Consider the following 26150-nt stretch of genomic DNA (forward strand, 5'->3'; position numbering starts at 1 on the left):
TGCTAAGCAAGTGACTGCACGGAATGGGCACAGGAGTTACAGATTCCTCCAGGAACAGAGCAGGAGGGGAGCGGGGTCTGGGGACCACACAGGGAAGAGCTCACAGCCCTCAGGTTTTCTGTGCTCTGCCAGAAGTCCTGAGCCACCGTTGACGTCACAGTTCATAGCTGTGGTCACGAAACACTATTTGGAGCTCCATTTTGCAAATGGTGCTCTTGGGAGCACTGTTTAGCAAGATGTTAATAGCATTTCTGCAAATAAATAAAATGATTAAGTTAAGTAAAAATTTCAAATGGTCTGTATTCAAGTAAATCTATGATACCCTATTAGTACTGCTGGTGACTTGTGACTTAATGGTTTTTCTTTGTGTTGTTCTTTTTTTAAAACTCAGCTAGATGTAACTTTTACTGTTTATTCTTTTATTGAAGTGTAGTTGATGTCTGATATTAGGTTAGTTTCAGATATACTGCACGATGATTTGATATTTGCATACATTATGAAATGACCACCACATGTCTAATAGCCATCTGTCTTCATTCACAGGTATTACAATATTACTGATCATATTTCTTACACTGTGTATTCCATGCTCATGCCTTCCTTATTACAGAACTGGAGGCTTGTCCTTCTTAATCCCACTTAACTATTTTGTCCACTCCCTACATCCTTCCCTTCTGGCAGCCACCCAGTTTTCCTCTGTATCTGAGTTTGTTTTCACTTTACTTTGTTTTTTAGATTCCATATATAAGTGAGACCATGTGGAATTTGTCTTTTTCTGTCTGACTTGATTCGCTTAGCATAATATCCTCTAGATCCATTCATATTGTTGCAAACGGCAAGATACCTTTTTATAAGGTGAGTAATATTCCATTTTTTATGTATGGATACACACACACACACACACACTTAGATTGCTTCCATTTCTTACATGTTGTATGTAATGCTGCAATGAACATTGGAGAGCATATATATTTTGAACTAGTGTTTTTATTTTCTTTGGGTAAATATTAAGAAGTGCAATTGTTGATTCATATGGTAGTTCTATTTTTCATAGTGGCTGCACCAATCTACAATCCCACCAACACTGCATAAGGATTCCCTTTTGTCCGCATCCTAGAGTTATTTGTACATTTTGATATTATCTCTTTACAGAATATATCATTGGCAAATACCTTCTCCCATTCAGTAGGTTACCTTTTCATTTTGGTGGTAGTTCTGTTTGCTGTGCAAAAGCTTTTTAGTTTGGTGTAGTCCTTTTTTTCCCTTGCTTTTGTGTTCTTTTCCTAAGAAGACATATTCAAAAAAAATATTACTAAGACAAATGTCAAAGAGCATATTGCCTATGTTTTCTTCTGGATGTTTTATGGTTTCATGTCTTACAGTGAGGTCTTTAATCTATTCTGAGTTTAATTTTGTATATGGTTTGAGAAAGTAATGAACTATTTAGATACTGGTTACCTTAAATTACATAATTTCTCTTTCTTAGGAATTTTAAAGGGAACCAGGAACCAAAGGGGATAAGAGAATAGCCACCTTTGGCCAAGAAAATGCCCACGCTATTAATAAAATACCTGAAAGCTTAAAAAAGCTAGTGGGAGAACAGACGGTAAAGAAATTAAGATAGAGCAAGCATTTGTAAGTAATTATAGGGGCCATGAAGCTCCAATACTTTGGCAACCTGATGCAAAGGGCTGACTCATTGGAAAAGACCCTGATGCTTGGAAGGATTGAAGGCAGAAGGAGAAGGGGACGACAGAGGGTGAGATGGTTGGATGGCATCATTGACTCAACGGACATGAGTTTGAGCAAACTCTGGGAGATAGTGAAGTCAGGGAAACATGGTGTGCTGCAGTTCATGGGGTTGCAGAGAGTCAGACATGACTGAGCGACTGAACAACGGCAACCACATTACTGCAATCAAAGTGATAGACAAGTCTAACACCTCCCAAGCTTTCTGTGTCCTTTCCCCCCATTGTTGCTGCAATCATACTTAAGACAAGATCTACTCTCTTTACTTTTTGAGTGCACGGTATTGTAGAGCAGATCTCTAGAACTTATTCATCTAGCGTAACTGAAATCTTATGTCCAGTGAACAATTCATTTTTCCAAAGTCTATATCCTCCATTTGTGAAAATCTATTCTTGATCGATAGCACCTGCTAAGTTGTATGATCCCATAAACCATCTCTGCTCAACTTCTATTTGAAGTGTGTGCTTTGCCAGCTTGACTTCTACTTCTTGTGGGGTCCCTCTCTAAGCTCCATCACTCATCAGGTGAGAATGGATTATGCACATAAGTGTATGTGTGTGTGTGTGTGTGTGTGTGTGTGGTAGAGCTGGGAGGACAGCAGTGGGGGATAAAAGAAGTAAGGGCTGTGCTTGGTAAAAAAAATACCTGCTTTCACTACTGTTCTATTTTTCTAGGTTCCTATTTCATCACCTCACACTGTCCTATTCAACATTCTAAACTTATTTTTATTCCATTCCCCAGCCTGCACCATCCTATCTCTAGAGATACTATCCACATTCCCACTCATTTTGAATACAATGTAAAGCATAAAAACTCACACACATATGCCTCTTTCTTTCTTATATGTTACTTTCATGTGTATTATTCTGTTTAGTTGTCTCATTGTTCCTATTTTTTTAAGATACAAATTATTCCCATTTTTCAGATGAAAAAGCAAATACATAGAGATAAAGGTGATCAACTGGGGATCTCAGGCCAAGGGAGAGAGACTATATTTGGAATTAAATCTTTTGTTCGGAGTCAATAACAATTGTCTGCAAATTGCTTCATTACATTATGGGCAATGGGGTTGGTAGCCTCTCTCTCTTTCCCACTCCTTTCCAGTTCTGGGCTGTTTGATCCAACTAGTCTTGGTTACTATTTTTGAAACATGGCTTAACATTTTTTTTTCCTTTTTGTTTTTTTCTTTTAGAGCATCTTTCAATTTCTCTCCTATAATTGGCTAGTTTCCTGGAGGACTGCTTAGGTGACCAAACTTCCCACTCCAGCCCACCTTCTTTTTCTCTCTGTAGTTTTGTTCTTCATCTTAGTTAACTGGTACACTAGCCAGGTGATCATTCAAGCCAAAATTCTCAAAGGTATATCCAAATTCACAAGAAGAACTTGATGTCTTGCATTGGATGATATTAAACAATTACCAGAAAGGGAACCAACTGTATACTTCCTACAGGCCAGGCTCTGTACGAGGCGAGATAATGAGATTCAGTGGAACAGATTGCTGGAGTGATTGGTTCCCATCCTGGAGAAGGTGATGTTGGAGATTAACCTGGAAGGACGGGGATTTAAATAGGTGAAAAGAGGGATTAACAAACCAAGAGAAATATTAAACAAGGACTTAAGACCAGGTAGCCTTAATGATTGCATGTCTTGTGTATTTACAGCACTTTTTCTTTTTTTTTTTTTAAAGTCGATCAGTCATGTCTGCCTCTTTGCAACTCCATGTACAATATAGTCTATGGAATTCTCCAGATTAGAACACTGGAGTGGGTAGCCACTCCCTTCTCCAGGGTATCTTCCTGACCTAGGAATTGAATCAGGGTCTCCTGCATTGCAGGCAGATTCTTTGCCAGCTGAGCTATCAGGGAAGCTCATTTACAGCATAGGTCTTGTGATTAATTCCTATAATAGATTAGAGTAAGACTACTCTGCTATAACAGGCGGCTCAGTGGTAAAGAATCTGCCTGCCAATGCAGGATATACAAGAGTCACAGGTTCAACCCCTGGATTGGGAAGATCCCCTGGAGAATGAAATGGCAACCCACTGCAAGGTTCTTGCTGGGAGAATCCCATGGACAGAGGAGCCTGGTGGGCTACAATCCATGGGGTTGACTGAGTGACTGAGCCCACACAAGCTGCTATAACAGAGATCTGACAATACAGTGGCTTAATGAATAAGGGATTTACTTTTTTTCTCTCTTATGAAACAGTCCTATTGTAAACAGTCCAGGTGGGCTGGTCTACTGTTGTCTGGAGCGCTGCCATTTTCTGCATGTATGAAGCTGGTTTGATGCCACATTCAGGTTCCAGCCATCGGAAAGGGGAATGGGGAACACAGAGGAGGCACATTCCATGCCCCACAACTAGGTCAAAGGGACAAAAAGAGGCTGGTTGTGCAGTCTAGCTAGACTGCCAAATGCTTCCTTGATTCCATTTCATTCAACTTGGCAGGTTGAGAGAGTGGATGTGGGGTAACCTGCAGCCTTATAGCCATCCCAATGATTTCCTTCATTCCTTTTAAAAAAAGTTTTTATTGTTACACCATTGCTTCTCTTTTATGTTTTGGCTTTTTGGCAGTGAGACATGTGGGATATTAGCTCTCTGACCAGGGACTGATCTGGTACCCCCTGAATTGGAAGGTGAATTAACCACTGGACTGCCAGGCAAGACCCTTCCTTCCCTCGTTTGAAACTTTACTGCGAGTGACAGTGGGCTCGCTGGGAGCAGGGAGAAGTGTGCAGCAGTGAGAAGAGGAAAAATCTTTCACAGAATCAAGAGCTGTGGTGTGAAGCTTACACTATGTTCCTGCTGACCGCCTTGAACAGAGCTGTTCTAGAATCAAACGATCAAAAGAAATTTTTCTTAATTTGTAGAGACAACAAAGTTAGCAGTGAGATTAGAATGCTGATGACTTAAAATTGTCTTCTGGTAATTTTGCATGAAAACTTTGGCATCTGCTAAGGCTTAAGGTCAGGAAGATCCCCTGGAAAAGGAAATGGCAACCCACTGCAATATTCTTGCCTGGGAAATCCTGTGGGCAGAGGACTGGTGTGCTTCAGTCCACGGGGTTGCAAATGGACACAACTTAATGACTAAACAACAACAAATGCAAATAAAGTGAAGAGATGAGAAAGTAAATGAACACTTGACACATTGAGAGGATGCTCTGATGGGAAAAGCTCTCCTAGCCACACACAACCCTCACAGTTCACATTTTATTTCAGGGGCCTATGTGTTTCTGGTTGAGATTTCACTCCAAATACACGTCATGCAGTTATGTGTCCTGCCAGAGGAAGCGTTTTCTCTCTTGTAAGCTGGAATGAAGCACATCATTATTTCGCATGGCAGAACCCCGACAGCTCCCAGACTCTCCTCCACCCGAGTGTGTCTGAGAATTGTTTGTTTAGGAGACGGGAACAACCTGCTGTTTCATTTGCTTAGAATAATCCCACCACCTGCCTCTGATGGCAGGTGTCGTGGGGTGCGAGGTGAGGGGCCTCCCTTACAAGGATGTATCCTGAGAAACGCTGCTAGAATCTGTTCTCAGGTTGGAGAAGGCAGACACGTGTGTACACGCATGCACACACACACACACATGCTTTAATACAAATAGCACAATCCAAACTGGAGGCAGGGTGGCTCTGGGCACGAGACGTTTTGCTCCTACCTTCTTCCTTGAAGCACACGCCAGTTGGTGGCAGTTTAAAACTTTGTACTTAAGAAGCTTAATTTTTTTTCCAAAGAGCAAGACTCTTCTGGGGTGACATCTTCTTCACATGCAGCCTGGTGGGAATGAATCCTGTAAAAATGAGAACCAGGCCATCTCTTATCGTGCCTGAGAGGGTCAGGGAAGGGGCACTTAGCTGTTCCGCCTTGCGATGTTTTCCCTCAGGGTCCCATCTGCCTCATCAAATTCTGCTTCTGACTGGCTGATACCAGCCCCCTGGGAGTTGTTCTCGACATCCGAAATCAATAAGCTGAGCTATCAATCTTCCCAGGCTTCCTCAACTGCGAGGGGCTGCCTTTCCTGAGTGACTGGGCATTTTGGGAGAAGCCAGAATTCCATTTTTATAGCAGCTAACTTAGTCCTCAGTGAAGTTGGCTAATTCTCAGGATTAATTGCCTCATTAATGAGGGAGATTCACACAGTATATTTGCTTTTAGCCAGGTTGTCAGATACCTTTGAAAGAATTTAATGTCAATAAAATTTCAATGTAGCTGTTAGTTTAGTTAAGTAAGCATTTAACAACTCCACTTGGGCCCTCACTGCTCTGGGAAAAGACCGAAGCAGGCTATCTGCTAAATTCAGGGTTCCGTGGGGACAAGAACTTGGATCCAAGTGTAAAGAGGTTGCTCGATGAGTCTGGGGAAATTGGGAGAGGATATAGGAAAATGAAAATAAATAAGAGCTAGACTGAAGTTGAACATTAGTCATGTATTACCTAGCATGAAATTAAGCATGCCATCTGATTTACCAAATACTTGGTTCAAATTGGAAAGCTTCAGCATTGTGATTTACGGACATCCTTTTTTGCCTTGTTATATCCTGCCCCAGTACACTTATATCTGCTTTTCTTTCTACATCGATGTTTTTCTTTAGGTATTTGCAGTGATTCCCTCTTGGACTTTTTTTGATTCTTGATTTCAGTGTTCCTACCATGGGGAGATTCTTTCCTCACCTTGTTAAAAATAGTTCGACCTGTCATCACTCTATCATCTCTTTTTAAAGTACTGACACTCGAGCAGGTGTTTACATGTTTAACATCTGTCTTCCCTGTGGAGCGGGAGAAGGACCAGACTTGTTCTGTTCACAGCCATACCCCCAGAGCCAGGAACAATTCTTGGTATACTGTAACTGCTCAATAAATAAACAACAATTGAATCAATGAAATATTAACGAAAGAAACAGTATTAATTATAAGAAAAACTTTCCAAGTACTCTCATCCAGAAAATAAACACCATTAATATGAGGGCTCCATCCCATTTCAGATACTGTTCTATATTGTTGCTGTTATGAAAGTGGAAGAGTTAGTTGCTCAGATGTGTCCAACTCTTTCCCGCCAGTCTCCTCTGTCCTTCGGATTCTCCAGGCAAGATTATTGGAGTGGGTTGCCATTTCCTTTTCCAGGGGATCTTCCCAACCCAGGGATCGAACTCATGTCTCCAGCCTTGTAGGCAGATTTTTTGAGCCACATCTGAGGCCCCAGGGAAGGAAGCCCTCTTGCTGCTGTTCGGCTGTTGTTCAGTCGCTAATTCGTGTTTGATTCTTTTCAACCCCACGGACAGAAGCACTCCAGGTTTCCCTGACCTTCACTATCTCTCTGAATCTGCTCAAACACATGTCCATTCAGTCAGTGATGCCATCCAACCATCCAACCACCCTCTGCCACGCTCTTCTCCTTTTGCCTTCAATCTTTCCCAGGATCAGGGTCTTTTCCAATGAATCATCTATGCATATTTCTATTAAAATAGGATACAACTATCAGTGCTCTTTTAAGAGTGTTTTAAGTTTAATTTCATTTGACTGAACAGAAGAAAAAAATGAAGATAAAAAGTGAAATTTTAAACAGATTTTTTTTTTTTACTGTAAGAGATGTTATTTCCTAAAATATTCCACTATAGAGATTATGCAAGATATTGACAAGTTGGACTACTATCATTTCTTGAAAAAATTACATTTGGAGTTGAGTTTCTGCCATAAAAGATTAGTGTTCTCATATTCCCTCTTTCCCGATTTTTAAAGTTATTTCTCTTATAGTGTTCATAGCTTACTTTTTCTTTATTACCTGTAATTCAAACAATTGTCCAGTGGTTTTTTTGGTTTGTTTGTTTGGTTTTTTTTGGCTTGTTTTTAAAAGGAGTCCCTACCCACCATCAGTCCTGTCTTGCTGGCCCTCTGCCATCCCTGAGATTAACATTTGCTGAAACTCTCACTTAACTGGATTCCCTTGGCAAGTGGATTTTTCCAGCAGGCCATGGGGTGGCAGTGTGGCCTTGCTATTAAGAGGGAAGTTTCTAGAGTCACCACCTGGGGTTAACATTTCAGCTCCCTCATTTCCTAGCTGTGTGACCTTGGGAAAGTTCCTTACTTTCTCTGTATCTCAGTTTCTTTATTTGAAACGTGGATAATAATAGAACCTACTCCATAGGGCTACGCTGCGGTGCTGCGCTCAGTCATGTCCCACTCTTTGCGACCCCATGGACTGTAGCCCACCAGGCTCCTCTGTCCATGGAATTTTCCAAGCAGGAATACTGGAGTGGGTGGCCATTTCCTCCCCCTCTTCCCCACCCAGAGATGCAACCTGGGTCTCCTCTGTCTCCTGCATTGCAAGCGAATCCGCCTGCAATGCAGGAGACCCCGGGTTGATTCCTGGTTTGGGAAGATCCTCTGGAGAAGGGAAAGGCTACCCACTGCAGTATGGGGTCGCAGAGAGTTGGGCACGACTTTCACATCACATCACACACAGGGACATGGATTAGATGAGACGATGCTCTTCACACAGGCCTTGGCACCCAGTAAACCTGCCCCTCGAACTCCTCTTGAGACAGATCTCATTCCTTTCAGGGTTGCCTGCCCCAAATAGCTCTCACCCTGCCTGACTGTGGAGTCCAGCAGAGCAAAGATTCTTTCTTCCCTAGACCTCACACTTGAGATACACAAATACTGCCGTTTGTCCTTCCCAATCCCTTCCAATTAGGACTTGTGAGTTCAAACGTCAGGCTGTCTATGACACATACAGCAGTGAAGCTGACCGACAGGGGGCAGAGGCAGCCTGTGGAGGAAAGCCAAAGGCGGCTGTGGGAGGTGGCCCGGTGCTGTTGAACCATCTTGGAATCGTCCTCGAAGGTCTGCAGCTTGGGATGCAGCCGGAGCCTGTATCTGACAAGTTTATTTCCACAGTTGGATGTGATTTGCCTTAATGCTGGTATCCCTCCTGCCAAGGTGCATGCTGCTTGCTCAGATGTTGGTCACATTTTGATAATCATTTAATCTTTATTTATTCTGTGCACCCTGTGGTGTAGATAATCATCTCTGGCTGCCAGAGGAGGAGACCTGCTAGAGTCAATATGGAACCTGAGTACCCTTTTCCAATGGGATTCTTTTCAAGAGATGGATGTGTCGATTTAAACGGAAAGTTTCTCACAAAACTAATTTTAACACAGGACAGGCATTTAAAAACTTATGGCAAATGAAAAATATGGGGGACATTTTCTTTATGTTTTCTCTTAGGAAATTCTGATTAAGGCTCCTTTTTTTGTTTGTTTGTTTACTATTATGCTTATGTTTTGGTAATTTCTCTATTGTTAATCCTTGACATAAATATACTTGAATTTATCTATTTCCATAACTGAATTAGAAAGATGAGGAAATTGAGAAGAGTAAACCAGTATAAAGGATTTTCAAATTTCATTAGTGAATTCCTGGACCTATTCTCGAAAGAAATTGGCATTATAAATTTAATTCAGTATGTGTAGTTTTTTAATTTAAGAAATATTTTTTAAGGATTTGTTATAAGGGTTATGGTGAGTGAGTGAAATTCACCCAGTTGTGTCTGACTCTTTGCGACCCCATGGACTGTAGTCCATGGAATTCTCTAGACCAGAATACTAGAGTGGGTAGCCTTTCCCTTCTCCAGGGGATCTTCCCAACCCAGGGATCAAACCCAGGTCTCCCACATTGCAGGCGGATTCTTTACCACCTGAGCCACAAGGGAAGCCCAAGAGTACTGGAGTGGGTAGCTTATCCCTTCTCCAGCAGATCTTCCTGAGTCAGGAATCAAACAGGGGTTTCCTGCATTGCAGGCGGATTTTTTACCAACTGAGCTATCAGGGAAGCCCCAGGGTTCTGGTGGTTTGATAAAAATAAACAAGGATGCTTTCTATATATATTTTTTTGTTTAAACAGTACTTAAACAGTATTAGATTTAGGTATTTCTATTTGACTCATGAGCTTTTAAAAAGTAATTTTTTAATTCTCAAAAGAACTTTGTATATTTTGTTCTTGGATGTACTTATCAATTTCCTACCGTAGTACTTTCAAAATATATGGATTTTTCTTTTCTAAAAAATTGTATTTATTTATTTAAAAAAACATGGTTTATTCTTAATCAAGAAAAACATTACTTGGGACTTCCCTAGTGGTCTAATGGTTAGGACTTGATGCTTTCACTGCCATGGCCCTGAGTTCAATCTCTGGTCAGGGAACTAAGGTCCTGCAAACTATGGGAGTGACCAAAAATTAAAATTAAAATAAATAAAAATAGATACTTAAAAAAAAAGAAAAACATTACTTGAACTTTAGACTCTTGCCTAAGAATTTTATCTTCTTTAGTCTGTGAATCAGAAGTTCACTCAAGGGAGGTAATGCAGACAGAAAATAGAGTGAGGGGCATCTGAGAGGTTCTTTTGTTCCAAATCATCAGAGTTTGGGGTGAGTGGAACTCAAAGCCTTGACTTTCTGCTTGACACTGAGTTGGATTTTGTGCCCCCAGCTTACACTGACAGATGTAATCAAAGTTTTGTAGGGGTATTGCTGAAGACATTGTATTCTGTGTTACTCTGTATCCTCTAGGTAGACCTAGACAACTTTTTCATTTAGAACTGTGCTGTCCACATGTGAAATATGGCTCATGCAATTCAGAAAATAAATTTTATTTAATTTTTAATTAATTTAAGTTTAAAGATGAATATTCAGCGATTGGAAAGTTTTACATATGTTGGAATAATTTGGTTATGTGAATCTACTTTTTCCACTGCACTGTGCTGGGCTTAGTTGCTCAGTTGTGTCCAACTCTTTGTGACCCCATGAATCGTAGCCCAGGCTCCTTTGTTCATAGGGATTCTCCAGGCTCCTCTGTCCATGGAGTGGGTTGCCATGCCCTCCTCCAGGTGATCTTCCTAACCCAGGGATCGAACCCTGGTCTCCTGCATTGCAGGCAAATTCTTTACTGTCTGAACCCAGGGAACCCACTGTACAGTTTGTGAAATTGAGATATATTAGGTTGGTGCAAACATAATTGCTGTTTTTGCATTATTGAAATTTGCTGTTTAATATCAGAATACATTCTTAAGTGTGGTTATTTTATAGAACATTTTAATACTCATTTCTCACTTTATGTTTTTTGCTAATGAGTTATTACTTGCTATTCATTTAATATTTATTTTAAACTAGGAAATGATGTTAGACAAAAAGCAAATTTGAGTGATTTTCTTATTCAAGTTCAAAATGGGTCATAAAGCAGCACAGACAACTCTCAACATCGACAACGAATCTGGCCCAGGAACTGTTAGTGAACATACAGTGCAGTGGTGGTTCCAGAACTTTTGCAAAGGAGATGAGTGACTTGAAGATAAGCAACACAGTGGCCAGCCATCAGGAGTTGATGATGACCAACTGAGAGCAATCACGGAAGCTGATGCTCTTACAGCTACACGAGAAGTTGCCGAAGAACTCAACATAGACCATTCTATGGTCATTCAGCAGGTAAAGTAAATTGGAAATGTGAAAAAGCTCAATAAGTGGGTGCCTCATGAGCTGACCAAAAATAAAAAAAAGTCTGAAATGTTGTCTCTTTTTCTATGCAACAACAATGAATCGTTTATTAGATTGTGACGTGTGATGAAAAGTGGATTTTATGGGACATCTGCTGATGACTGGCTCAGTGGTTGGACCAAGAAGAAGCGCCAAAGCACTTCGCAAATCCAAATATGCACAATAAAAGGGTCATGGTCACTCTTCGGTGGTCTGCTGCTGGTCTGATCCACTACAGTTCTCTGAATCCTGGTGAAACCATTACATCTGAGAAGTATACTCAGCAAGTCAGTGAAATGCACCAAAAACGGCAATGCCTACAGTCGACATTGGTCAACAGAAAGGGCCCAATTTTTCTCCACGATGCCCAACAGCATGTGGCACAACTGCTTCAAAAGTTGAATGAATAGGGCTATAAAGTTTTGCTTAACCTGCCTGATTCACCTCACCTCTCGCCAGCTGACTACCACTTCAACATCTTAACAATTTTTTGCAGGGAAAATGCTTCCACAATGAGCAGGAGGCAAGAGTTCCTCAAATCCTGAAGTATGAATTTTTATGCTACAAGATAAGCAAACTTATTTTTCTTTGGCAAAAATGTGTTGATTATCATGGTTCCTATTTTGATTAATAAGGGTGTGTTTGAGCCTAGCTGTAATAAAATTCACGGTCTGAAACCACAATGAATTTTGCACCAACATAATAGATCAAGTATTTCCAATGAAAATTTAGTGCCTCTGAGAAATGCTGTGAGTGTAAAATGTACATTATATTTTAAAGACTTAGCATGCAAAAAAAAAAACCCTGCATGGTTGATTTGTATGTTGATTATATACTGAAATGATAATACTTTGAATATATTAAGATTTTATGAAAATTAATGTAATTTTCTTTACATTTTAAATGTATTTGTTAGAAAATTTAAAATTGCATCTGTGACATTATATTTCTGTTGGACAGCACTGATACGTATTAAAGTTTCAGGAAAAAGCTTTGCTTCTTGGATGGAAATTGTATATATTTTTTCTTTTCTCAAAAAAAACCTGGATATTATAATCAAATTTGTTTATCTAAAAAGGTAAATTCTTGGTCACCAGAACTTCACAACTCTATTTTTGGCTCAGTATTACTTCCTCTAAGAACTTATCACTTTCATGGCTTTATTTAATTTATCTCCTGGTCTTATCTTCCTGCTACATCTTTATTTTCTCGTGCTGTGATTTAATTTGGTTTACATCTTATTCTTGTGAATTACACCAAATCATGTTATGGAGAACCAGTCTTCCTCATGCGCTTTGCTGTGAACCTGTCTAGGTTACAAGCATGGCAGGATATGGATGTTGGCCTGATGAAACCCTTAACGTTTGGAAGGAAAGTGATAGAAACAAAGGGATTGACATTTTGAAAGCCCAAAGCTCCATAAAACTCAGTTATGTCTGACTCTTTGTGACCCCGTGGACTGTAACCCGCTAGACTCTTCTGTTCATGGAATTCTCCAGGCAAGAATACTGGAGTGGGTAGCCCTTCCCTTCTCCAGGAATCTTCCCAAACCAGGGATCAAACCCAGGTCTTCTCGTTGCAGGCAGGTTCTTGACAGTCTGAGCCACCAGGGAAACCCATAGAACTCAACACAAGTCTTCTATTTCCGAAAGCCACTTCAGGTTTGTGGTCAGTTTCTGGAGCTCTAGAAGTCTTTCCTGGAGTGATTTTTTTTTTTCCCCCTCTCCGGGTGCCTGTGTGGCTTGTGGGATCTTCTTAGTTCCTTGACTAGTGATTGAACCCAAGTCTGTATCTTCGAAAATGGCCTCAGTTCTTTGAAATATTGATGATTAAAAAGGCTCTGAAATTTCAGAGTCATTTCTCTGAAGAAGGTTACCTGCATTCAGGCAGCAGCCACCCTGTGATTGGCTGGGACCAGTGTGCTTTGGGGCACAGCTAAGTTCTTTCTGGTGAGAGTTACAGAAAGAAGAAAGGATATGTCATTTTATGAGATTAAATTTTTTATTGAGAAAGTGACACATCAATTAACTGTTATAAACAGAATACCTCAATTATGATGGGAGTTAAAATAATAATATATTCAAACATAGCTTTAGGACTTAGTTTATAAAATAACTAGCAAAAACTCCTCTCTTTAAATGTTACTTGAATAGGTTGGGATAAAAGGCTGTGATGTTGGGTAGGGGTTCAACGTAATTCTTTTGCGTTTTGGAAATCTGATCATCCCTATCACTGATTCTTTACTTCTCTGACAAATATTGTTTTTCTTTCTTGTCAATATCTTTAGAACTTTAAGAATTCATCTCAACTATCACAGAAGAATAGGACAAAATTACTCTTCTCATTGCTTCACATTTTAAGAGTTAACTCCATTTTTGACATTTATCGTTTAGAGAGGAGCAGCATCCATGGACCGCTTTTTCTCAGTAGGACCCGAAAATAGCAACTTGATTTTCTGAGGGGATAACATGTGACAAGCAGCTTGTTATGGAACTATAAACTTTTATGGATAACTGGAAATAGAGGTTTTCCAAGGTCCTCTAGGGTTAGATAGTCACCTGTACTCTTCCTTCGGATGTCAGAAATAAGGTTGATCTGGCTGTTTGGAAGTCACTGATATCATGAGGTTATTTAGCACCCAGAAGATAATCAGTATATATACACTGATTGATGGGCTTGAGGGGAGATGCCCCTGGTAGAATCTAAGTCCCATTTTGATTTTGACAGCTCAGGGCCCACAACTGTGTTTATTCATTTTTCAACAATTTTCTTTGCTGAGGGAAATTTGTGGCCTTTCCTTTTTGGTAAAACTTTTTCTTTAAAGAAGGGTTACAGTTCTTCTGGGGCAGCTGCAACTTTACCAACTTATTTTGTTTCAAGAAAATGTAATGAGCATCTATTATGGGCTAAGTGTTTTATGCTAGGCATTGGGAATCCCAAGAAGAATGAGAAACAATGCTTGCCCCAGGGTAACTCAACAGTGCAGTAAGGGAGATAGATATGTATGTATTCAGGTGTAATAAATTATTGAAAACTGAAGATGGTACTTTCCAGAAGTGCAAGAGTTGTGATATTTAGTGATGGTGGACTTTGGACCCCAGATGCCATGTTTCACATATTACCTCTACAGCTGTGTACCTCTATGAGCCTTACTTTCCCATTTGCAAAGTGGAGGTAATCAGATTTAACTCAGGGTTTTTTTTTTTTTTCAATTGAAACATAGTTGCTTTACAATGCTATGTTAGTTTCTGCTGTATGATGAAGTGAATCAGTCCTATGTATACACATATTCCTTCCTTCTTGGATCTACCTCCTTCTCCCACCTTTCTAGGTCATCACTGAGCACCAAACTGAAACTCCTGTGCTATCCAGCAGCTTCTTGCTAGCTATCTGTTTTATACATCATAGTGTATATGTCAACCTTAATCTCCCAATTTGTTTGATCCTTCCTTTCCCTTCCTTTGTCCACATGTCTGTTCCCTATGTCTGTGTCTCCATTCTTGCCTCAGAAACAGGTTCATCTGTACCATTTTTCTAGATTCCACATACATTCATTAATATACGATATTTGTTTTTCTCTTTATGACTTACATCACTCTGTATGACAGACCCTAGGTCCGTCCACAAGGGGTTTTACCATACAGTAGAGGCACGGAGATACAATAGGTCAGTGTTTCTGTCTGGCGCACAGTAATTGCTCGAGAGCAAATGTTTTTAGAGGGCCCATGCAGCGCCAGTCTCTCTGCATGATTACCTAAGGCAATCTAGGGCACAGATACTCTCCCCATTTTATTGATGAAACCGACTTATGGTGGTTAAGTTGTTCGCTCCAACATCCATTGCTAGTGAGCCCCTGCTCATTGAAATTTGAAGCCAAATGGTCTACTCATGGAACTTACTCTTGTAACCACTATTGTACACCGCCTTTCACTGGGATGAGAAATATCCTCTCATCCCACACTTGAAGGAGTAATTATTTAGAGTTGAGATAATCATGGAAGGTTTCCTGGAGGAATAAGACCTTGAGCCTGGCCTTAGGTATAATAGAAAAACTTTAGTTTTTTTTTTTTCTTTTCTTTCTAAACTCTAGTTTAAACACATGGTATTGTGTTAACACTAGGAGGACAAAGAACAGTATTTTGATTTTTTAAAAATGCCCTGGGGTTGAAACTTATCTGCCAGCTTCCTCCTGATGTTTATTAAACTTGACGATGCTGCATTTGTCCAACCATCACATTTCACTGTTGAATACTGTGAATGACAGTGTCTCCCAGAAGAGCTGTGGTGCAAAGCAGAGGATAAAGCTACGGTCCAGGACCCGTCACTCAGGGTTAGTGCTTTCACCGCCTTTAGCAGGATATGAAAATCATAGTTTAAAAGGGGGTAGAAGTTGAATTTACTTCTTCAGGGCTATTCCTAGCTACACAGTAAATGTTCTTAATACTTGATAAATGTCAAAAAAAGCCCCTCCAACTTTGCAATCTGATAAAATTGACACCTTTCACTGCTCAGGTGAGAACTCTGCCAAGCTATAAGTTTATGTGTTTCCTTGTTGATAATAGACACAGCTCATGATGATGGAAATTTGTCCAGTTTGTACCCACTATGATTATTGGAGAATATTCTTCTAAAGTGATTGACAGCACACAATATACTGAGACCTTTTTATTCCCTGTATTAATATCATATGAACTGTGAGAAGACAAAAGCCTCATTTACATGACCTGAGATAAAAGAAGGTGAAATATTATAATTATCCTTTCAAGTTAAATTTTCAACTGCTATTTAAATTAATCTAGGCGAAGAGCAAGTTAACCCCAAGGAGCACTCTTGCCCCATGAAATCTTGAGAAATCAGGACTGTTGGCAAACTGGCCAATCAGTGAGCTATCTCCTGTTGAGATACAGGGGACTTTCTAGGCAGCTCATTGGCAAAGAATCTGCCTGCCAACGCAGGAGATGCCGGAGAAGTGAATTCGATTCCTAAAATAGAAACACTGATTATTTCACAGTTGGGGTGGTCGGGAAGATCCCCTACAGGTGGAAATACAACCTACTCCAGTATTCTTGCCTGGAGAATCCCAAGCACAGAGGAGCCTGATGGGCTACAGTACATAGGGTCTCAAGAGTCAGACATGACTTAGCAACTAAATCACCACCACCAGGGTGGGTCAGGAGTCTGAATGAGGCTTATCTGAGTGTCTCTGGTTCAAGGTTGTGTGGTTGTAGCCATGATGTCGCAGTCCCATCTGAAAGTTAACTAAGGGAGAGTTCACGTCCAGAACCTCTTAAGTGATTGTAAGAAAGATTTCCTACTTTGCAGCCTGTTGGAGTGAGAGCTTCAGTTTCCTGCTGGCTGTTGATTAGAAATCTCTTCTCTCAGTTCTTCGTTTTGAGGGCTTCATAGGGCAGTTCAAAACATGGCAGCTGAATTCCTCAAGGTGAGTGAGTGAATGAAGGAAAATGAACATCCAGGACAGCAGCTACAGTTTTCCTATAATCTGATCTCATGAGGGACATCCCATTACTCTTCTACATTAATTAGAAGCACGTCAATAATTTCAATTTGCCCTTAAGGGGAGAGGATTATGTAAGGCTGTTAAACCAGAAGATGGGGGTCACTGGGGTCACCTTAGAGGCTGTCTCCCACAACATCAAATGTTCCTCTAGTTTGTTTAGTTCAGGACAGTGAATTAGGATATAGAAAGTGATTTTTCTGTGTCTCTAACTAGAGGAAAACAGTTATCTTTACAACAAGATGCTATTTACTTAAGGAAGTTAAATTCCAGCCCTACCTTGAAACATGTGAAATACTGGCAATTGCGGTGACTTTAGAGGACTGTCAATATATGAAAATTAATTATCATTTGATGTTAAGGATGTGGAGGAGAAGCACAGATGTGCCACCTTATAAACTGAGTTAAGTCTCCTTGGTTGGCTACAGATAGCTTGTAATCACAGTTTATCGATCTTCTGTTTGTTCTGAAGTCAATCAAAACTCGTATCTTTTAGCTTGATTACTACCATAGCCTTTTCCTATACTAGGCATGGTGACAAATGTTGTTATTCTGGGTCAAATAGCTAAGTGGACATAGTCATCTTGGTGCCCTCTTTCCATTTCTGATTCTCATCATATCTGCCAAGTCCTGTTGGCAAGAAGAGATTTGAAACTGGTAACTTGGAAGCACGTCAAAGTGTTAGCTCATCCAATGGTATCTGCATTTTAAGCCTGGCTTTGTGGAATGAAATCTTTGTCCCTCTGAGGGAAGAATTTCAGCAAAACAGGTGGGAAAGAACTTTTCTCTCCAGAGAGAGAAGCAGAGGGTAAAAAGCCTCAATTCACATTTAGTAGGAATTACCTGCCCTTCCTGAAGGTAAAGTCCAATTTCTGTTTCCAACCAATGGTCATGGAGCAGTGTGCTGAGTTGAAGGTCATTACTTTTCTGGTTCACAGCAGATTATACCATTTGTTTTCCGGTACTTAGCTCTTATGCCTTGTGAAGATAAGAAGAAAGGGACGTCTTGAATTGCTGGAGAAGAGCTCTATTATTTCTTTTATAAAGAGCAGAAATGGTGAATAAGGTGGGTTTGGTGATGGGAAAGGAAATTAACATAAATTATGTGCTGTGCATGTCATGCTTTACTTTTATCCATGAGAAGTAAATGTTAGTATTTCTAGTTTTCACATAAGAAAACATGTATTTAATAAAATTGGGTGATTTTCTGCATCCTCAAAATCGGGATAATGCTAGGCTTTCCCTCATAGGGTTAATTGGATGAACAGCTAAAAGTGTTGGTTAAAGACTTGTGTTGTTCTCTTCACTATTATTGCAGTTTGACAAAGTCACACAGGTAGGAATTAGCAGGATGAGGCTATGAACCAAGATACCTTATTCAACCTTTCCTGCTTCCTCTAAAATAAGTAATTCGGTAGTTGGTGATGGGAGGTTGATTCAGGTGGGTGAGAGAGCAAGGGAGAAAGGAAAGAATTGCAAGTAGTAGAGGAAAGAGGCTGTGAGATGGTTTATGTGACAAGAGCAGCTGAGGAGTGTAGGAGTTATATAGGCAGACATGAATTGCTGGAGGGCTTTAAAGTCAACTGTGATTTATTTGAATTTGATATGGTATTGAATGCCAAGGGAGGATGTTGGGAGGATGCATTATTTGGTCAAAGCAGGGGTGGGGAAAAAGTTTTATGAGTGACATTCTCAGCTATTAATAAAGAACTTCAGAGGACGAGATGCTTCTTTTAAAAATAAACCAAGACCTGGGATAGGAAGAATAGCTGGCAAGTAATACCTTTGTTGTTTTTTAGCCAATAAGTCATGCCGACTCTTTGGTGATTCTGTGGACAGACTCCTCTCTCTGTAGGATTTCCCAGGCAAGAACACTGGCGTGGGTTGCCATTTCCTTCTCCAGGGAATCTTCCTATCTCAGGGGTTGAACCCACATCTCCTGCATTGGCAGGCAGATTCTTTACCACTGAGCCACCAGGGGAGACCCAGGATAGGAGGAAATAGCAGGTAGATGATACCTTAGAATGGGCTAGATAAACATCAGACTGCAAAATGTTGCCTTAGTTCTTGGGCTTTCCCCCACTAGACTTCGAGTCTACGATGGGTTCCATTGTGATAATGTGATTGGCACCTGGGGACGATATCCAGGCACTATGGGAATGAGTGGTTTTGCGTGGAGCCAGAAATCCAGCGAGAGTTGCCAACACATCTTCCCAGTTTGATATTTGCCAGTAATGAGGACCAAATGAGGTGTGGGTTCCTGCAAAAGACTGCACAGATGAAGTCTGCAGAATTCAAAAAGTAGAATTATCCACAGAGACAGGGTGATTGCCAGACTGAAAGTATGGTGAAAAGCTCTGTGATTTAAGACTCATGACTTACATTGGAGCCAAGATGGATTAATGTGAATTAGAGGCAGTGGAAAGTGCTGTGATGGAGAAGAGGGTGCCTGCATGACAAGGCTCCAGTCTTTTTCTGTTTTAAACTTTCGTTCTCCCTTATTTATTTATTTTTTTCTTTTTGCCAAGCCACAGGGCATGTGGGACCTTAGTCCTCAGGACCAGGGATGGAACTTGCACCCTCTTCAGTAGAATGATGGTGTCTTAACCACTGGACCACCAATTAAGTCCCAGAGGATTCTAGTCTTGAAGGGACTTTAAGCAAACTACATGTTGGGTTTTGTTTAGTAGAAAGAGAGGTGGATGCTATGCTCCCGTTCTTCATGTAGTGGAGAAATGCCCACTCCAGTGGGCTGAGAAGGGGCGTAGACCCTGTTTGCATGTACTAATTGATTTCCTTTTCAGGGAGATACCACCTTTTATCAGCAGGGCCACAGTTTTCAAGATGCTGGACCATGGGAAGAAGTATTATGTTCACCTGTGCCTTCCTGAGAGTTGACTAGGTTGATTCGTTGGTCTCCCTCCTCCACCCTCAGTTTCGGTCAATTTCTGAGCTCATTCAGACCTGGGCTGGAAATGTATCAGCAACTTGAGTTTCTCTGCCTGGTGGCATCTGGACATTTTTTGGTCACAGAATCGTAAGCATCAAGGATGAGCCCGTCCTTCCTCACTCCCTCTGAGGGACCTGCTTGTGGCATCTCCAGCCTCTGACTGGATGTCCTGTGAATCAATAAACCATCAGGGACCTTCTATAACTGGAGACATTATTTTTAGTGGAAACTTTTGTTTTGTTACTTGTTGCAAAGTATCCTTTCAGATCCTGGCAACTTGAGCCACCTTACTTCATGTGTATCTTCTCAGTAGTCAAGATAAGGAAACCTAAGGACCTATCAGTGGATGAATGGATAAGAGATATATGTATGTATATATATATATATATATATATATATATATATATATATATATATATACAGTGGAATTTATATAGCCATAAAAAAAGAAATGCTGTCATTTATGACAACATGGATGAAACTTGAGGGCATTATGCTAAGAGAAACTAAACAGAGAGAGATGAATACTGCATGATATCACTCATACGTGGACTTTAAAAAAAGGTTATTTATTTATTTGGCTGCACCAGATTTTAGCTGTGGAATGTGAATTCTCAGTTGGGGCCTTTGGGACCTAGTTCCCTGACCAGGGTTTGAAACCCAGCCCCCTGCATTGGAAGTATGGAGTTTTATCCACTGGACCACCAGGGAAATCCCCATATGTGGGCTCTTAAAAGAAAAAAGAAAGAAAAAAAGCTCTTTTCCGGTTATCGCAGTGTAGGGAACCACGAGCAGCAAAGTCTCCCGCGACACCCTCTACGAGGCGGCGCGGGAAGTCCTGCACGGGAACCAGCGCAAGCGCAGGAAGTTTTTGGAGACTCTGGAGCTTCAGATCAGTCTGAAGAACTTTTGACCCTCAGAAGGACAAACGCTTCTCGGGCACCGTCAGGATTAAGTCTACTCCCCGCCTCAAGTTCTCCATGTGTGTCTTGGGGGACCAGCAGCATTGTGATGAGACCAAGGCTGTGGATATCACCCACATGGACGTTGAGGCACTGAAGAAACTCAACAAGAATAAGAAACTGGTCAAGAAGCTGGCCAAGAAATACGATGCCTTTTTGGCTTCAGAGGCTCTGATCAAGCAGATCCCCTGAATCCTGGGCCCAGGCCTGAACGAGGCTGGCAAGTTCCCTTCCTTCCTGACCCACAACGAGAACATGGTGGCCAAAGTTGATGAAGTCCACGATCAAGTTCCAGATGAAGAAGGTGCTGTATCTGGCAGTGGTTGTTGGCCACGTGAAGATGACAGATGATGAGCTTGTGTACAGCATCCACTTAGCTGTCAACTTCCTGGTGTCATTGCTCAAGAAAAATTGGCAGAACGTCAGGGCCTTGTACATTAAGAGCACCATGGGCAAGCCCCAGCGTCTGTACTAAGGCACAGCTTAATAAACCATACTAAACCAAAAAAAAAAGAAAAAAAAGAAAAAAAAAGTCTAACTCTTAAGAAGAGAGTAGAAAGCGGTTGCCAGAAGCTTAGGGGCTGGGGTTCATCAGAAGTAGAGGAAATAGAGAAAGACTGGTAAATGGGTACAAACTTTTTGGCTTATAATGAGGCGGATTTAACGTATTACATGGTGACTACAGTTGGTAACATTATATATCTATCTAACATTGTATATCTTGTGTTACATACTATATATAACTTATTACATGATATTTTGTTATATATAAGTTGTATTATATAATCAAAGCTTTCTAAGAGAGTAGAACTTGGATGTTCTCACCAAAACCACCCTCCCCAACATGCGTATGTTAATTAATTAGATGGTAGAATCCTTTCACAATGTGTATTTATATCACATATATGTATATCATGTCACCATGGTGTATATTTTAAATATCTTACTGTTTTAATTGTCAATTACATGTTAATAAAGCTGGAAAAAGTCCAATTCTTTATTGCTATGTCAAACTGTGGGTTTTCCTGGTGACTCAGTGGTGAAGAAGCTGCCTGCTAATGCAGGAGATGCAGATGCAATCCCTGGGTAGGGAAGATCCCCCGGAGAAGGAAATGACAACCCACTGCAGTATTCTTGCCTGGGAAATTCCATGGATCGAGGAGGCTGGCAGGCTCAGTCCATGGGGTCGCAAAGAGTCAGACATGACTTAGCAACTGAGCACGCGTGCATGTGAGTACACACACATCAAAATGTCTCCTTGACAACAGCTAAGCCATCAGAAATAAGTTAAATTATGTTCAGTGAATTCTGCTTGAAAATGTAGGCAAGGAACTAATATACTTTAGGCATATTTAAGCAAAAAGCTGACACCTAATCATGTAAGCTTTAGTTATCTGGATAAACCGCTTAAGTGGACTAGACAGACAGAAACAAGGAGCCACTGTGATGCTGTGTCATATTAGGTGCACTCTAAGCAATTACATCAAATATTGAAAAGTCACTTTTAATTTTGTCCCTCAAGAGGTGACATTAGCCTTTTGCTTCTCATTCTCAGTAGAGATCTATTCACAGTGTCTTGGATCTTTGTAGAATCTCTCAGTTCCTTGTTCAGACCCCATGTTTACTTTATTTCCCCAGTTTATGAAATTTGAGGTCATGATGCTTTTTTAAAAATAGTATCAAGGTTGTTAAAATTTCAGTAACTGAAGTTTCACAGATCTAGATACAAGTTTTCTGTAGCACAATGAGAATGCCTTTAAAGTTCGTCTGCGAGGTTTGACACAGTCTATGTCAACAAATTTCTAGATACTTATTCTGAATTCTTTATCTGATATCAGAATTTGTTCACTTGTCTTCTCTTAACCTCTTTTTTTCCCTTAAGTTGTATACTTCTTCCTGACATACATCAATTTCTTCAGCACTGCAGTTTTGATTTGTCCAGGAAATAAAGGTCTGTGCTCCTCTACATAATCCTTCAGAATATTTTTTCCTGTTGTATAAAATGCCTTGATTATTTCTGAAATCATTCTGAGGACCTATAATGTGAACCTTCCATTTGCCTTTGGACACTTAGATAATTTTCTGAAAACCCTGAATAGTAAGGATGGTTACAAACCCACAATTTAGTCTTAAAGCTAGTATCAAAATCCAAATTCTGCTAATACATATTCTAAAGAGCATTTCTATTGACTATTAAAATAACGGAGCGTATTATTTTAAAAACAGCCACTTTGCTTTTGAGTGCATTTTGTGTTTATGTTTGAACAATTTTCCGTTTCTCCCCTTCCTTCCTTCTTGACTTCTTTTCTTCCTTCCTTCCTCCCTCCCTTTCTTATTTCCTTCCTTCCACAAATAGTTATCAAATACCCACAGTCGGCAAATCTTGCTCTAGACACAGGTGTGTTTCGGGAAGAACAGAATGTCAGTGTGGCTGGGACAGAGTAAGGAGGTGATGGTAGGAGATGAGGCTATAGAGGTGGAGAGGTGACAGTGAACAAGATCTTGCAGGGTCTTACAGGCCGTTGTAAAAATATCACCTTTTGTTCTGATGAGTTGTGGGGCTGTCAGAAGGTTTGAACAGCAAGGTGACATCATCTAGTTCCCTGTATCACTTTGTTTGTTAATATGTTGAGAATAGACTCTAGAGGGAGGACAGACAGATGCAGGAAGCCTAGCTAGGGAACTATCATAATAATCTAAGCCAGAGGTGGTGCTTTTTGGACCAGGGTGGAAGTAGGGAGAAGTGGTCAATCCTGGATGTATTTTGGAGGTAGAATCAATAGGATTTACAGTTAGAATAGACATGATGAGGAGAGTAGATGAGGGGAAGACAGGAGTAAGGGGGTGATTCCAAGGAGTTTGAACTGAGTAATCACAAAAAAGGAAAGAGTTGCTATGATGAGGCAGGAAGAATTAGGTTTAGTTTTAGACATGATGGATTAGAGATGCCTGTTAGGTGTCTAGGTGGAGATATTTTACCTACATGTGGTGGTTTAATTGCTGAGTTGTGTCCGACTCTTGCAACCCCATGGATTGTAGCCTACCAGACTCCTCTGTTCATGGGATTTTTCAGGCAAGAATACTGCAGTGGGTTACCATTTCCTCCTCCAGTTTCCATATATAGTTGGTATTTAAGACCGTGAGAATAAATGAGATGTCTAAAGTGAATGATGATAGGGAAGAGTTTCCTGTGTTTGGAGGGTAGGGGGAATAAAGAGAAATCAGCCTAAAAAGAAGTGATTAAATGAAGAAAATGTTTCAAGGAGCAGAAAGTAATAAACTATGCCACATCCTGCACTTAGATACATATGAGGAACTGAGAGCTGTCCCTTGGACATGAAAATGTGGAGAACTGGTAAAAATCTGCAACAATAGACAGTTGCATTGACCTGTTTTGCTGGAAAGAAATGCAGAAGGTGGGATAGTTGAAGATGAGAATCTAAGGTAAATTGATATTTAACTAATGTCATCAGAATCAACTGCAAGAGAAGGTGGCAATCTGAGTGACCCAGGATATTCTAACTGCTTTTCATGTTGTCTGAGAGGATGGATATCTTGGACACTATGAATCTTCTGAGATTTATCAGTCATCAAACTTGGACTTTCAGGTCTTGAAACTTCAGTGATGAAGGGATTTTGCTAAGAGAATATCTCTGTGATTGACTAGACTCTTAGGGCTCAATCTAATTAGAACCTTGATAAAAAGCATTAAATATGCTTTCAGCTACTTTGATTGATTTTTGAATTAAATTATTAATTCACTTGTTCAAAATATTTATTAAGCAGAAATGGCAACCCACTCCAGTATTTTTGCCTGGAAAATCCCATGGATGAAGGAACCTGGTAGGCTACAGTCCATGGGGTCGCAAAGAGTCGGACATGACTGAGTCACTTCACTATGTATGTGTGAGTCAATTGTTAAAGACAGAAAGGTGAGTGTGGTGTAATCTTGAAGGGATAAAGACATAAACCGATAGTGACAAGATAAACTGTTTAGGGCTACAATAGAGGGACTTCAAAGGCACTTCAAAATGCTGTAGTAACAGTAAAGAGCAGAACACAGCAGGATTAGCTGAGAGTTTTTAAGGCAACCAAAAAGAGAAAGGGGATTTAGACCTCCAACAGGCGGTTGGATTGGATAGTGTTGAGTGGTCCTTGAAAATTTGAACTTCATGAAAACAGTGAATGCAGTCCTCCCTCTGGGCAAGAAGAGTCAGACTCACATGTATATGGGAAAATCTTTATCAAGATTTTCAATGATCTCTGGTCAAGACAAGATAGGCTGTATAGCCCCATGTTTGACAACACAGCTGGAGGAAGGTCAAGTGATGCCCCAGGACCAGATCAGCAAGGGTTCTCCTTTATCCTTCATTTACAATAAGAAGCTTAAGTACCAGTTACACAATCAGCTGATGAGTTAAATGCTAGCCAGACCCAGCCAGCTGTGTTTACAAACAAAGGGGAGTGATAACTCTCATTTCATGAAATGGAAACAATGCTATGTCTAAGCACACCTTCAAACCGAAATTTTAAACTTTACTTACTCACCATGTCCCCCAAAACTTTTTTTAAAGCAATATAAAGTTAAACATGACAAAGACAATGATAAAGAAAAAACCCAGTAAAGCTGAGATTGACTGTGAAAGAGTTAAGGACACGTCAGCTAGGGAGAAAAACTCCGAGGTGCCTCCCTTCCCTTCCCTTTGTACCCTAAGCACATATTTATTTTGTTTAATGGTGAATTCACGTCTCTTGTTTAATGCTGGTAGACAGCAACATGAATCAGATTTGAAGGTTTAAGGAGATAGTTATTATACATGGCTGAGCCCAGAGGGAAAGCCAGGATAATCATGGTGCTTTGAAAGGATGTAGATCTGGGTATTGATTAAGCAGGTTTTCCTTGTGATATGCTAAGAACTCAGGACGTGGCAATTACTTCTTTGGACAACAACCACATTCTCAATAGCACTACAGTTTCAGGATGAAGAAGAATTAACTTTTTGTAGAGAACTTAATATATATTTGATATTGAGCTCCATATTTATCATGAGTTATCTCACTGAAACCACATAACAAAATTTCAGTGTAAGTTATATTGCTATTCATACTTTATAGATGAGGAAATTGAGCATCAGAGAGGTCAAATGGAGGGGGCATTTCAATTCAGGTGTGTTTGGTTCAGTCTCTGTGCTACAAAGTTTTCTGTGTCCATGATGCATCTTGCCTGTTACTTTGTAAACTCCTTTCAGTGGAATTGCATCTGGTTGACCCTCATAACTCTCCTGATGCCTACTATTGTAGTAAGCTTATTGAATAAATGAATGAATGAATGGATGGATCCTGCTTCAATGATGACACTTTCCCTTAAGAACTAGTATTTTATAATTCCTAAGTCAACAGCATTTTATTTGTATCAAAACTCTTGGAAAAAGGCAATAATAAAG

The 26150-nt window shown here is 40.3% G+C and overlaps 1 pseudogene; it reads left to right on the top strand.

Annotated features, from left to right (window-relative positions):
- Nucleotides 1-21232, top strand: part of LOC136147888 (large ribosomal subunit protein uL1-like) — a 47988-nt pseudogene extending 26756 nt beyond the window's left edge.
- Nucleotides 21233-26150: the final 4918 nt, after the last annotated feature.

This window comes from Muntiacus reevesi, chromosome 16 (assembly GCF_963930625.1).
Source record: "Muntiacus reevesi chromosome 16, mMunRee1.1, whole genome shotgun sequence".
In the NCBI taxonomy this organism is placed as follows: Eukaryota; Metazoa; Chordata; class Mammalia; order Artiodactyla; family Cervidae; genus Muntiacus; species Muntiacus reevesi.